Here is a 15,397-nt window from a genome sequence, read left to right on the forward strand (position 1 = left end):
CAAGTTACAGTCCAAGAAAGAAGCCAGCTTATTTTTGGATTGCCACAATTTAGCCTTATTGGGCCTCTGTTAATTCCAAATGCCACAATTATCCTAGTAGAGCCTCTGTTAATTCCAAATCCTAATGTATGTTAATAGAATGCAATATAAGCAAAGAAATTCAGTAGAATAAGCGTCTCTAGTCAGCCTATTTCACAGTCCTGAATAGAATATTCAAATAAAAATAACCAAAAAAATGCATCATCTGTGATACAAAATACTGAAGGTTAAAAAGAATGAGGTAAAAGCAACCATTAAAAGGCTATTTTGAATAAAAAAGCAATTGGATTTATATTAGTAATGTATTTAATACATCATATTTGTTTAGAAGTAACAGAGTTACCTGTTAATTTATACAAATGCTTTATTAAAAAAGCAGTGATTTTAATGTTTACAACTACATTGATGACCTAGAAAAGAAATATAAAATATACTTATATTTAACATAGAGTAACAAAAAACTAAAGAGACAGCAACCCTTTAATCTATTCTAATGTATACAAGATGATTATTAAGATAAATACTATATGAAGAAAGCTGGAGTTAATTATATTACAAACAAGCAGAAAATGGTCACCCAACAACTTACAATTTATGGCCCCCTAATTTGCATTTATTATCAAAGGTATTCAATTTTCAGGACTTGTAAAATAACATGATTTGAGCGATTATATAGATGATATGCATTTAACTAACTTCTAAACTATGTTTCAATCTTTTCAAAACCAGTTACATACAATTTCAGGAAATACCCTAGATATTCTCATGCAACTTGTAATTGCTGCAGTAAAATGGTAAAGTCATTTTTGGAAAGGAAATAGCATTATTTTCAGTAGAAGGCATTGATTTGTCAAATCTTATACAAATACATGAAAGCAGCAGGGCAATACATATTTGAAATACAAAATTTGTAAGCCTATGTTTAGATTCACCTCCGGAGAAAAAATGCATACAAATTATAACTTCTCTCTAAGAACAAATTGGCAGGCTACTTTGTTTTGTATTAGGATCTGACTACCACTGAAGAGCAGACAATTAATCTCTTCTGTACAATACTATGACCTGCAGGTCTGCTTTATAGCCAGTGATAAACGTAACGTCTGTATTCACAATATTATCACTTTTTTTCTATGGTAAAAAAACCCAAACAAGCCCAACCCTTTTGGAGTTCTTTAACGACTGTATTAACACTTAGACATTACCAACATGTATTTTCATCCAATGTTCCTGCAGCTCGGCCACTCTTGGGCTTTCTAAATCTCTAATAAACAACTTTTTTGTATCTTTTCACTATAGATTTAATTTTATATGATGAAAGGGGAGCTCTTAGCAGAATACAGGAGAAACCCTTCCATGACAATCTCCCTATGAGGATACAGAACAACGGTATGTACTTTGCATAGAGGAAAAACAAATCTTAATTTCTATTGCATTTATATATGAAAACTACATGCAATGAAATAATTCATTACACATCTTGAATATCTCACGGTGTTAAACAACTTATGGCCTAATCCTGTATAGTGGTGAGAACATGTAACGCCTGTTGAAGTAAACGGGGATTCTCAGTACTCTGCTTTTCTCAGGATCAGGCCAGAGGGGAGAGACAATCTGAGATGATCTTGGTTTGGAAACGGTGTTAAAGTACATATTGTTTTTATAACATGATTTTACCGCCTACTGAACAGAGATCTGTTTTCTGTTGCAGAAAACTAATTTAATCGTTTCCTTTACTTCACCACATATTCCTAATGTTTGTTCATTCTACTGAGTTGCTCACAATGTTGGACTCTAAGAACACTCATAGGGGTTAAAAGAGAAATAAATTAAGTTTACAAAGTGTTGCCGTACTGTGATTGTTAAGCAGAAATGCAACAATATTAACTCTTTACTTTTAATAGTTCACAATACCATGATACCCAGTTAACCTACTTGCAGACAGGAAAACTAAAACACAGATCCAGAAACAGCTGAAAAGCCACCCACTTTATTATTAAGATAAATGTAACAAAACCTTCCTGGATAGCTTATATCAGCACAAGTTTCATTACGATCACAGAACTCACCTCTTTCACTGCCAGTGCCGATGTCTTCTCCAGCACGGTCTGTGACCATGTGCATGCCTGAACTTTATTTGCTTGTATAACATCTGTCTAATTTAGGTCCAAATTTTGTCCTGTGTCTTGCGGCTTCTACTGGAGACAAAGGGTGAAATACTGGCTCCATTGAAGTAAATGAGAGTTTTGCCATTTACTTTAAAGGGGCCAGGTTTTCACCCAATGGGAGTTCTGTATGTGCGTCTGAGTAAAGAATTTGGCCCTTATTGTAAGCTCTTTGGGGGCAGGGAATGTATCCTCTTACATGTTTGTATGGGCTTGGCAATATATAAATAATAAATACTAACCCAATTTGGACTGAACCCTGTGGCACATTAGTTAGGCCTTTACCCCTCATTTGCAAAAGCTTTAAATGTAAAGGAACCATTATTTTTGGAATGAGGAAAGACATTTATTTATATAAAATGCCAATGATTATTTGATTTGATATATTTCTAAGTATATAACATGTTAGAATCTTCAGGCTGACAGACCCTATAAAATGTAAGATTACTAAGTATTGTACGATCGCTGCAGTTAGAACAGATTTTGTTTTCAGTACGATCTTATAGCACATCTGTGCTTATATCAGTGAAAGTATAGTTACTGTGTGCATTCATGGTAATAGTGATTATTTATGTAGCTTCACGGGTGTGCACTGAAGTTTACAGACAAATAGGACGGCAAGGTGCTTGACCTGAGAAGCTGACAATCTAAATAAGACAGACAACCTACTAAAAAAACAGCAGAATGGGTGGATGGGAAGGGGGAGGCAATGGAAAGTAAGGGGAAAGAGAAACTGATCTTTGAGAGCATTATTTGCAAGTAATCCACATCAGTCACTATGTTGCAGTGTCCTGGAGTTTATTTATGCAGAAGAAGGAAGGGCCAAATGTAAGTGTAATTCCACTGAAGACAGCACCTGAGTGACAATGGGGATGAATTTTGCCCCAGAGCAGATGTCACCGGAATTGAGAGTAAAGTGGGAAGGGCAGCTGTTAAAAGTTGTGTTTGGGGGGGGGGATCTGAAGGAAGAACATTTTATTTCAGCCTGGGTCTATCAGTAGAATAGCAGAGTGTCTTAAATAAAGTGCTGTCCGTTTATTTTATTGTGGGAGGGGAGGGAGGAAGGGAATGCAGGAATCCATCCCCTATTTTAAATGAAGTTCTGTGTACTTTTTGCAGCAGCTTTTCAGAGAAATGGTGCATAATTCTTAGGGCAGGTCTTCACTACAGGTGGGGAGTCGATTTAAGATACGCAAATTCAGCTACGCGAATAGCGTAGCTGAATTTGACGTATCAGAGCCGACTTACCCCGCTGTGAAGACGGCGGCAAAATTGACCTCCGTGGCTCCCTGTCAACGGCGCTTACTCCTACCTCCGCTGGTGGAGTAAGCGCATCGATTCGGGGATCGATTGTCGCGTCCCGATGAGACGCGATAATTCGATCCCCGAGAGATCGATTTCTACCCGCAGATTCAGGCGGGTAGTGTAGACCTAGCCTCAGAAAGTCAGTTTGGCATTGCTGCTGTTTGACTAGGGAACCACTCTTATGATTCCCCTCTGGTCTGGAAGTGGAATTATTTTCTATTCACCAGCTTAGTTTTTGTTGCTGTTCTGACTAAAGGTTAATGTTTCACTGCTTGGCTGAATCAAGATCACCAGTTTCCTATTACAGTTTGTTTTGTTTTTGTCCCATCCATGAGTCTGATTTCAGCAGGCTTTGACTAATCCAATTCTCTGAATGCTAACCACAATAATACATTTTATTAATGTATAACAAAATGATTCCACAAATAAGTGTTTTAGGTTTTTTTAAGCTGATTGGGTCAGGAACTACAGCTCCCTTTTGACAGGGTCTGCTATTTGCAGTGGATCTGACAATGAGCCATGCTGTGGAATAGTCAGTTTCTGATACAGATGAACACAGAATAAGAACACGAGAATTTAACGGGGTGGGAGAGAGGAAAGCTATTCAATCATCTTACTTGTTTGAATCTACGTCCAATCGTCAGACCAATGCAAATCAAATGAAAAAAGGATCTTCCAACCCAAACATTCAGCTCCCATTCCAGAGATTCAGTCTTTATATTAACTACTGCACAGGATTTGAAGTATGAAGTCATTTTTGAAGGCCTTTCTTTTATGCACTTGCCCAAAAGAAAATGAGAGTAAAAACACAGAATTCTTCAAATTGATCTGCTATTGTGCGCTTGTGCTCCCATTCAGAGTGACTAATTGGATAATTTAGCCATAAAACCAGCCTAAACAATGTTACTCTGTTGAAAGTCCACCTTTCTGCCAAGTTGGCAGCCAGTTAAACTAAGATCATTTGAACTTGTATTTGCAAAGTTTTGTCTGAAACCCAGGGTCATTAAGACTATTTTTGTAATATACTAAATGAAAGCATTAACCATAAATGTTCAGTTCAAGAGAGGAGATCCTCAGCACTGAACTATTTGCCTAAGTAAATATCCAGATAAACTCTAAAGCCCAAAACTCTTTTCTCAAAAGTAAGATGAAGATGTTTTAGTTCTTTGAACTAGAATAAGTCACTAGAAGAGTAAGAGAAAGCATTGAGCTAAAGAAGGAAGCCGAGCCAGAAAGGCAGAGGTAGCAGCCTATTTCTCTTTGTTATCAAGTGAAATGACTCCACAAATATGACAATAAATCACTGCAGGAATCAATCTGAGTGGAGGCAACTGCTCCATGCTGATAATGCATCAATCAATATTTAATGTTTACACTTTAATTAATCCGCACGTAGGAAGCATTCTTTCAGTGACAAAAAAGTGATGAGAAATAAAACACCTTTTATATCAAACAGCGACGAATGGCTGCCTATCTGTTAGGCTTTGATTGGGCCCTCAATTGATCATTGTAGCCTTTTTCGATTGCACCAGTGTACAATGTCACATTTGGGTATAAAACAAACACAGGCTCTGTGGGGAAAGGAGAGGGAGGAGGGGGAGCTTCAGAATCTGGTTTTGGATGATTACAACTTAATCAGAACAAAGGAAGGCTGATACTGAAGTATGGATTCTTTGAAAAGACAGAGGAGAGGCAAATAAAATATAGGATTTTCAAAATTTGTGGCAGGCACCTATCTTAACAGACTTCTGTTGTGCTCCACAAATGGTGATATATAGCTCTTTAGAGAGACAAAAATCTGCCACTAAACAAAATTGCCACCTCTGACGCATTTCTTACGAAAGCTGCCAGTGAAGATACCCTTTTATTTTGTTGCTGTTCATTTGTGATAGCATGCATGTGCGAGGTGCTGTACAAACATAAAGGAAGGCACAATCTCTGCCCCGGATAACTTACTTTTTTTTATTTTTGCACAATCTATTAAATTTTTGTGACCTATGATTTCTTCTTTTTTTTTTTAAACAAGTCTGATTCAATGTTCACTGAGGTCAGGGGAACCACTACTATTGACTTCAATGGGCATTGGATTGGTCTGTAGATGAACAGCACTGTGACGAATGGTAATTAAAGACAGCTGAAAAGACCATGACACTAGTATCCAAAGCTTTTATTTATTCTTTAAAAACCTAGATCCAAGGTTTTCTCCGTTATTTTTGTTATTTTTTGTTTATTTTTCCAAAGCATAACATTCATTAAGATAAAATATATTATTGTATCTATTATAAGCTAACAAAAATATAACTTTCTCGAGCTAGGCTCAAGACCAAAGGTTTGGATCTGGATCTAGAGTCAAACTTCCTTAAAATTCAGGTAGTTTGAATCCTGGGTTTTGGTTTAGCCTGTTACAGAATCTGCTATAGAATAAAAAAGGGCCCTGTCATGCCATTGTAAGCTTTTATGTAGCATGCCCTACTAAAATTAAAAATTAAAGATACCAAGCTGGGAAGGGTTGCAAGTGCTTTGAATTAAAATTCAAAATGATCTGGACAAACTGGAGAAATGGTCTGAAGTAAATAGGATGAAATTCAATAAGGACAAAAGCAAAGCACTCCATTTAGTAAGGAACAATCAGTGGCACAGATACAAAATGGGAAATGACTGCCTAGGAAGAAGTACTGCAGAAAGGGATCTGGGAGTCATAGGACCATAAGCTAAATATCAGTCAACAGTGTAACGCTGTTGCAAAAAAAGGAAACATCATTCTGGGATGTATTAGCAGGAGTGTTGTAAGCAAGACACGAGAAGTAATTCTTCTGCTCTGCTACACGCTGATTAGGCTTCAACTGGAGTATTGTGTCCAGTTCTGGGTGCCACATTTCAGGAAAGATGTGGACAAATTGGAGAAAATCCAGAGAAGAACAACAGAAATACTAAAGATCTAGAAAACACGATAGATGAGGGAAGATGGTAAAAAAAATGGTTTGTTTAGTCTGGAGAAGAGAAGATAGAGAGGGGACATAAAAGTTTTCAAGTACATAAAAGGTTGTTACAAGGAGGAGGGAGAAAAATTGTTCGCCTTAACTTCTGAGGATAAGACAAGAAGCAATGGGACTAAATTGCAGCAAGGGCTATTTAGGTTGGACATTAGGAAAAGCTTCCTAACTGTCAGAGTGGTTAAGTACTGGAATAAATTGCTTAGGGAGGTTGTGGAATCTCCATCTTTGGAGATTTTTAAGAGAAGGGTAGACAAACACCCGTCAGGGATGGTCTAGATAATACTTAGTCCTGCCATGAGTTCAGAGGACTGGACTCTCGAGGTCCCTTCCTGTCCTATCATTCTATGATTCTAGCTAAGTGTCTTGACTCTAAACTATTTTTCATGAAAAAAACTTCGGCATTTTATAAAACATCAATGAGGAAATCCTGCTTAATCTCTGGTAACAAAATATGCTGACCCAACCTTTGGATTGAGCTTTGGATCTGAACTTCTCAGAAGATCTGGATATTGGTTTGGGCCTAGCTCTAACACTCATACCAAAATAGAAGGGATATCGAAGTTAAAACACAAAGAAACCTGAACACAGTGATCTTAGACTACGTCTACACTGGGCCACAGTGTGGACTGCAGGGATGTGAACTGCAGCATGTGACCAATGCTGTGTTGTAATGGCCCCTTGTGGACATTGCTGGCGCAAACTGAAAGGTATGTAGTTCTGTCTGAAGAGGACTCCGTTAACATGGACCATGTTAACATGAACTAGGTACATTTTAATTCACGCCAGCATCATCCACATCACTTGGGCGCACCCTGCAATTCACACCCTCATAGTTCAAACTGCAGGGCCATGTAGTCACAAGCCCTCATAGTTGGATAAATGCAGGCCAGATGTTTTTGGATTCCACCTGTGTGCTGTTAGGATTCAACAATACACTTTTCATGATTCATCAAATTGCTCCAGCCACTGCACAGATCCATGACTAACATACAGAAGTATCAGCTTTGGAAGTGTTAACATTTTAGATGCAAAGGCCCTTAAATCCAACAAATCCTTAAAGCGTGAATGACATCACGAAACGGTCATTTCTTCTTTACAAGGTTTGAAATAGGGCAACATACTTTGTTCTAAGTGTTTGTAATGGGGTTCTCTACTCACCACTGGGGCGCCTCCTTGTGCCTGTGTCAGGGGAATAGCTCCACCTAGTCTGATGCCCCTTCCTGTCTCTCATTTGCCCTGTGGCCCTTCTCATGCTCCAGAAGTTGCAGTGCTTCCTCTTCAAGACTCGGGACACTTCCTCTTCGTGGCTTGACCCTCTGGCCAAGTCACTATAGCTTTTCCCTTCCAGGGTATCAAAGTCTCACTGTTTCGCTGACTGGTATGGTTCCCAGCAGTCCTCCAGTTCAAGGCAATGCCTCTTCCCCAGTGGCAAGTAGAGGAGCCCAGGCCTGCCCTCTACTCTGGGTACAAGCTCAGGGACCCTTGAATCAGTAACTAAGGTCTGCATCATCCCATGCCTTGCTGCTGTTTCCCTGAGCTTTTTCCTTCCCCACTTCTATCTGGCTTCTGCTCCATCATCCTTCTGGGTAAGCCCATGATCCCAGGGCTTCTACTCTCCCCCTGCATTTTCTCCCTTCCCTCTCTAAGCCCAGAAAGCGACTGCAGACTTTCACAGTGCAGCTCCTTCTGCCCTGATGCCCTAGCCTTATACCAGCCCTGCCTGCTACTGCCTAGTTGACTCCATCCTCAATCAGTGCATGCCTATCAATTCTCCTAATTCTCCTTCAGGTGTGGCCTATCAGGTTACTTAACCCCTTCTGAGCCACATTAACCCTTCCCAGGCGAGTGTGGGGGTGAATGCCCCATCACAGTGTTCTTAAAGAATATGAAATTTAACTGAAAATGTAATAATGAAGCCATTATTACTATTACATATTATTAGCTAGAGCCTCCAAAAATTAATGTTGTTAATTTCTGACGCCATTTCCAGTGATAACCTATCATACCTACATATATTTTCTTCTTCACACACAGTGTCACTGTTTAGACAAAGAAAAAAGCTAGGATTTCACCAGCTTTATAGAAAATGTTTTACCAACATGTGCTCTGTAAAATCCATAGGTACACCTCGTAAATAGCTTTTTGGCTGATTTCACTAACAAAGCCTGCAGAATGGACACACCACACCCACACCTAGAAAAGAGTTGAGTCTGTAATTTATTTTTCCATAAAGCTTTTTTCCCCTTCCCATGCAAATTAGATGAACTAGCTAAAAAGGGCACGGCCAAAAGAGAAGAATACCCTGTTGTGATGCCTGATCAACTAAATACTTATGGGGGTGTGTGTGGGGGGGGAGACAAGGCTACTGTGTGTGCATCAAAATGCCCCTAGGGCAGCTTTCAATGGCACAGTTAATGTTTATGGAATAAAGACCTACTTATGGCACATGCAGTCATGGTTTCTCTCACCAAAACCATCACTTGCCTGGTACATCTCTGCCCTCAAGGAAATAATGCAATGCACTTTCTGTACTTAATATTGTCGCTGAGAGACAGAAAAACAACGGATTACATTTTCTGATGATCTTATGCTCTAGATGTGTACAGGATCCTATGTGTGAATCATTAGCCCACACACATGTAAGGTCAAATCGTGGGCCCTCAGATTTGGCGTGGAGCTTAAAGGAGATGAACAGTCTGGCCTTCAGAGACATTTCTGGATCCTGAAGAGGTAACTCCTTTAATATGGCTACAAAGCCTTCACACAAATATGCAGCCCCCATATCTGCCCTTCTCAGAACAGGAGTCCATGAATTTGCCCCACCTCAATGCTGTGGGATGAGACGGAGGAGCAAGGTGGTTCCCTCAGGTGAACTGACAGGCTGCTACAGAACACCTTGAAGGGGCTGCTGCGCATCCCTAACAGTGCTGTCCCTGGCCCACGTCTCTGCAGCGGAGCTCTCTCCTTGCATAGCACTCAGAGGGAGTGTGCATCCCTTCTATCACCCTGTTGCCCAACCCCCACTAGCCTCAGGACCAGAGGAGCTAAAGCTGTTCCCCTGGAAGTGAGGATGGAGGCACTGCCGTTTGGTATATTTAAAACTAAGCTGGAAAGATCCCAGATACATGGACAATAAGGGGTAATCTTGCAGTGGCAGGGAGATGAACTAGGACTTTGCCATATCTTATTCACTTTTAGCATCTTATGACACATAGGTAAGTCACACACGAAGCAACAGAGCACAACAAAGCAGTGTTTCAAAATTCACATTAAATGGGTTTAGTTCAGTCCTCCATCCTCAGTGGAGTTACACTGGTGTGAAAGAATCAGGCCCACATGCTTAAGAAATAACTTCCCTCCAGCCTAAAGAAGTAGGAACTAATTTCACAACCCTAAATGCTCTTATTTTTGTCAATGCAAAGGTTCAGGCCCAGCTGATGTAAATCAGCATTGCTCCATTAAAATGAATAGAATAACACCAGTCTACACCAGCTGGGGAGCTGGTCCATATTTTTTTTTTTAAATACAGGGTAAACATTAATTCTAGGCCTGGAAGGTCAGGGCGTCTCAAGAAACCTTTAACCATGATAAGCACTAGGCTACAAACTATAAGAATTGACCCATCTTTTTAGATAGCGGAGAATCTAGAAATAAAAATGGATTTTAAATAATGCAGGAGAAGGCTATATAATTAAACTGTGCTCTGGTCTATTCATATGAGTCAGGGTTTGCAGGACTGGGTCTTTTGGGTTCTGAAACAAGTAAAGGAGAAACTGGTACCACATTTTGTTTTGAAATATATTAATTCATAACGTTTACACAGAAATTATTTTATTAATTTAGAATTTTGAACATTTGGCTGATTCCTTTTTGGTAAACAGTTTTGCTTCACTTTGAAAGGCAATACTCAGGAATGCTTACGCTGGCTAAATGCCCGCTGACTTTGCAGTGCCTCTCAGTCTCATTTACCCTAATTTCTGTTACCTATTCCTGAAGCATCACACTTTTGCTTTAACTTTTAGCCTGCCCTGCAGTGTTGTCCCCTGTAGTTTGGATAATTGCTTTCTTTCATACTCATCCAATTACAGATAAATATTTGACCCGACATAGAATTAGCTGTTGTCTAATGGAAGCCCTTACCAAGTTATAGCTTTAGATCAGGAGACTCAAGTCTACCAAAAAAGTGGAAACCAGAAAGAAAACTGATCATACTTAGTCCTGCCTCAGTGCAGGAGACTGGACTAGATGATTTATCGAGGTCCCTTCCAATCCTACATTTCTATAACTCTATGGTTTGTAGACATTACAGCTGAAATCCTGTTTCCACTGAAGTCAATGGCCAAAGTTCTATTAATTTCAATAGAGCCTATACAGGTCTTCCAGTTTGTGTAATATCAAGCAGAGCTAGTGTCTGGTGGGACATGGTACCACCTTTGCTGCTCCAGAAACACTACTTGGTGCAGTTGCTGCATGCCAACTTGAGGAAACCATTGATACTGTTGAACAACAAAAGAAAAGATCCACTATTCTCCCTCCTACTTCACCACTGCCGAAAGGCTAAGAGCTTATTATACAGCTAGTGAGAATGAGCAAATTTGCAGCAGGAGATATCTACACCACCTGTGCTAGTCAAAATGCAGCCAACATAGCCTGAGTTGCCAGCTGCGGATGGAAACCAAGAGTCGTGGCTCTGGATCAAGTACTAAGTCAGTTTTGGAGGCATAATATTAGTGCCAGTGGTCCCATTTAGGAGTTGAGGGGCAGTATTTTGGTACTCCTCACAGTAATAGATTTTAGGCCATGTTTAGCTTTGTTAGTTATGTTTTTTGTTATATTCTATTTAATGCCCAGAGGCCTAATTTGTAATTCTAATAATAAAAAGTATTCTAAAGCCCTGGCCAAACACAAGCAGGTTCTAATTCTATTTCGCCTCAAAGAAAAGAGCTAAGTTGTTAAACCCCAGCTTCTTACAATATTTCCTCTTTGTGACATACACAAAAATCTGAATCCAACAGTGCTCACCCATAACAGTTTTAACTCAATCTATCTGATCTTGTATAAAGTTTTACCTTCTATACTTTCTTTTTACTGTTACTTACAGCATTATGACACAGCTGATATGCTGGGTAGACAAGGCCTTTTGCAAGATAAACTGCAGTTACAGCAGCAAACAGTTCTAGAAAGAGGAACTCTTGATCCCACAAAGTTTTTCTTTACTCGTAGGCTTTTCTATGGTGCTCATCACCACAATATCTTAGCATCACATAAACATTGATTAATATAATCATCCAACTCCTCTCTGTGAGATAGGGCACTACTGTTATCCCCATTTTACAGATGGGAAATTGAGGCATAGCGCGATCAACCAACAGAGGGAGATGGCAGAGTCGGGACCTGAATCCACAACCCCTCAGTGCTTTAACAACAAGACCGTCTTCCTCACTTGGAGGAACTCCAGTCTTTGCAGCAACAGCTTATTTCCTACACATCATTTTTGTCCCTTCCACAACTGATCACTTAAAAAATGAATAACTGGCCTTAGCTGCCCTTCTCTTGGACTAAACAAGACAAGAATACTGTAATTTTTATGATGAACAACTATTCTGTCTTCCAACCTTCAATATTCTTTATTAACTTTAGACAGGCAAGCCCAGAGGCCTTTGCACTGGACTAATTTGGACTAATCTGACTATTTATTTATTGATATATTTACGACAGCTTGGTGAGCCCATCTGCCAGATAGTTTTTTGGACGCTCCTGGAGTTCTGAGAGTCTGCCCTGGGTAATAATACATATAGGCAGTAAGGTTTTTCCTGGCTAGACGGGAGGCGGGGAGGTCAGATGGGCAGGAGTAAGGGCAGGTGAAGAAAACAGAGGAGGGTCAGGTCAAAGTGGATGCAATGCCTTTTCAATTTATTTTATTTCTGGTTTTATATTAACAGCTACAGTGGACAACTCTAGGGATTGTACTGGCACATATGACTAGGAAGGACTGAAGTCAGAAGACAGCCATTGAAGAGTGGTAAATAAAGTCATAATGCTGGTCTACAAACAAATTGCCCCAGTTAAACAACAAGTGTGATAATGAACTGATTTAGGGCTTGTCTACACTTACAGCGCTGCAATGACACCAGTGCAGCTGTGCTGCTCTAGCGCTTAGTGAAGATGCTACCTACACTGATGGGAGAGCTTCTCCAATCAGAAGAGGTACTTCACCTTCCCAAGAGGTGGTGGAGAAGCCCTCCCACCAACATAGCACTGTCTATACTGGGGGTTAGGTCAGCATAACAACGTCATTCAAGGGTGTGGATTTGCCATACCCCGGAGTGACGTAGTAATACTGACATAATTTGGTAGTGTAGACCAAGCCTTAGTTAAACTGCTTCAACTGCATTTGTGGACTCTCCTATTAGTTTTAACCTGGCTTAGCTTGCTCCTCATATAAGGCAAATTTAAAGTGATGTAAGAATGTCCACATACACAGTCGCACAAGTTTAGCTAAATTGTTAAATCTTTGCCATTTGTGTGTGTGTAGAACAGACCATAGGGGGCCAAATTAACCTCCTGATATATAACTTTTCCAATATTAAGAGTTATGCCAAGTTGGAAATTGCCCTGGAACCTCATAAATCAAAATCGTCTCATTTGTAGGTTGTTGTTTTTTTAAAAACGTAGCTCAGATTATTATCTCCTGAATATTAAATTTCAACTCTCTGTCAAGAATAGACCCAACTGGAGAACAAGCAAAAATCTGGATGAAAAGTTGGAGCATTTGAGAGGTATTGGAACAGTTACCTACCTGGCAACAATCCCAGATTTGATCCAGAGGTTAGCTGAACTGCCCAGCAGTTATTGCTATATTTGCCATGTTTGAAAATAAGCGTTTTGGGGGAATGTTTCATTATTTTTCCTTCACTTCCAATTCCAGAATCTTGCATTCTGTGCCAAAAAAATACTGAGAATTCCAGTATTTGTACAACTGTAGTTCCCCAATGTGAATGCAGTTACTAGGACACATTTAACACAACAGTAAAACAATTCAAATTTGTGCTGCTACTTAGCTCATGTTAACGGAAAGTATTTTCAATGAGTTGGGTTCTTAGTAGCTTACTTAAGGATACAGAATATGTATCCTATTAAAGAACTAATAATTCCATCATGTGCAGATTAATAGCTTTCTACTGGACCACTAGTCATGGTGCCTTCTTAATAAAACTTTTTTAAAAATAGAAATTAACCTAACCTCTTTGCTGACAGTGCTGTAGCTGAAATGGAAGAGACAACAGGGAAACACTGCTCACCTTATTTAGATTGGGTAATTAAACACAACTAATAGGAGTGGAGATAGAAAACATACTAAAGGACCCAATCTTGCAAACAACTTATGCAACTGTGCCTTATTCATGTGAGCTGTTAAAGACAGTGGACCAAATTCTGCAGTCCTTAATCAAGCAAAACTCCTCCACAAAGAGATGATTAAGATCTACCTTTGAAAAACACAAAATATATAGTTCGTCTTGTAGGGTTATGACAGCACAGATACTCATAGCCTGTGGATTTCAGAGCATTAATTGCTAATCCACAACTGAACTGAAAGGTTTTGGTTTGTTTGTTATGTTTTTACAGTATTTAGTTAAACTTGCCAACCTTCAGTTCCCAGGAAGTCATATTTAAGTTTCTTAGCAAAATACTTTATTTAAGGAATCCCCACTTTGTGAAAGATCCATTTCTCATGGTCAGCTATCCTTCCGTATTTGTTATGCTGGTTTCCATGAATATGTTTAATAATGTGTGGTTTGCTTATATGCAAAATCTAGGGGTCTTTTTTTTTTTTTTTTTTTTTTTTTAAATGGAAAGCGTATACCTCTCCCTGAGAAGTCAAACCATGAAGTCCTGGACTAAGCCACAATATAAAAGTTTCTACTTTCCTTACATGACGTTCAAGGATTGCTGTTTATCAGTGACAAATAGAAAGTACTTAGTATAATTATTATAGCTCAGATTCTAGCCGTAGGTGATTGCAGCTATAAAGTTTCCCAAATAGGAACAATGAGCCCTATGAAACTAATGAAAAAAATCGCCAACTTCCTCACTCCAAAGTCTGATTTTTACAAGGACTCCATTTCTTTTAGGTTGCCAAAAATGAACAGTTTATTTGAATCTAAGTTAGGTCTTCAGGAAAAGAACTGTAATGTAAAATTGAATAATGTTGCACCAATGACAGGATAATTAAGCAGTTTAAAAACCCAACAATATTTCAGTTGCTCTTACTGTAGCATGTCCAATAATGGAAATATAGAAGTCCTATTCTAATGTTAGTTTAGTTAAAGATACCAAAAATCTAGTGGTACCCCATGCTATATCAGTGTCCTGTAATCAGGTGAATTAGAAGTGTAATGACTGCTTTGACACAAACTGGTATTTAATATGCTGAAATGTACCAGATTTTTCCCTTCCCCAGGCATTAGTAAAATCCCCAAGATAATTAAAATCCAGGTCATAGCTAAATTCCTTTGAAAATGGGATTTAAATAAAAGAGTTTCTTTGGTGTAAGAATTTTTTGCGCAATTACATTTTTATAAGGTTAAAGTTAAAAATAAATCCAAAATCTTTTTAGGAGAGAACATTTAAAAACAGACCTAATGTGTTCCGAAACTCATCACACATGTGCCTGTCAAACAGATGCTTCCCCATAAATTAATTTAAGCAACTTTCTTCTCCAATCAGAGAAGAGAAAAGAGCTGTTAAGGGCAGTTTATGGGGTGACATTGTTTTGACTGACAAATCTTTCATGCTCTGATTCTGTCATTCACATCAATTATATTTCTCAAACATCTTTTTGAAAATGAAATGAAAACGTGTATCACTTGGTAGAGCAAAGAAATTAGAAAACTG

At 39.0% G+C, this 15,397-nt stretch overlaps 1 long non-coding RNA gene across 1 annotated transcript; it reads left to right on the forward strand.

Moving 5' to 3' along the window:
• The first annotated feature begins 1,310 nt into the window (after nucleotides 1-1,310).
• Nucleotides 1,311-13,450, forward strand: LOC128849084 (uncharacterized). Its single transcript, XR_008447162.1, has 4 exons — nucleotides 1,311-1,425; nucleotides 9,099-9,232; nucleotides 12,445-12,524; nucleotides 13,229-13,450. It is a non-coding gene; the product is annotated as an uncharacterized LOC128849084 (long non-coding RNA).
• The last annotated feature ends 1,947 nt before the right edge of the window (nucleotides 13,451-15,397 follow it).

The sequence above is a fragment of the Malaclemys terrapin genome, chromosome 14, assembly GCF_027887155.1.
Source record: "Malaclemys terrapin pileata isolate rMalTer1 chromosome 14, rMalTer1.hap1, whole genome shotgun sequence".
Taxonomy (NCBI): domain Eukaryota; kingdom Metazoa; phylum Chordata; order Testudines; family Emydidae; genus Malaclemys; species Malaclemys terrapin.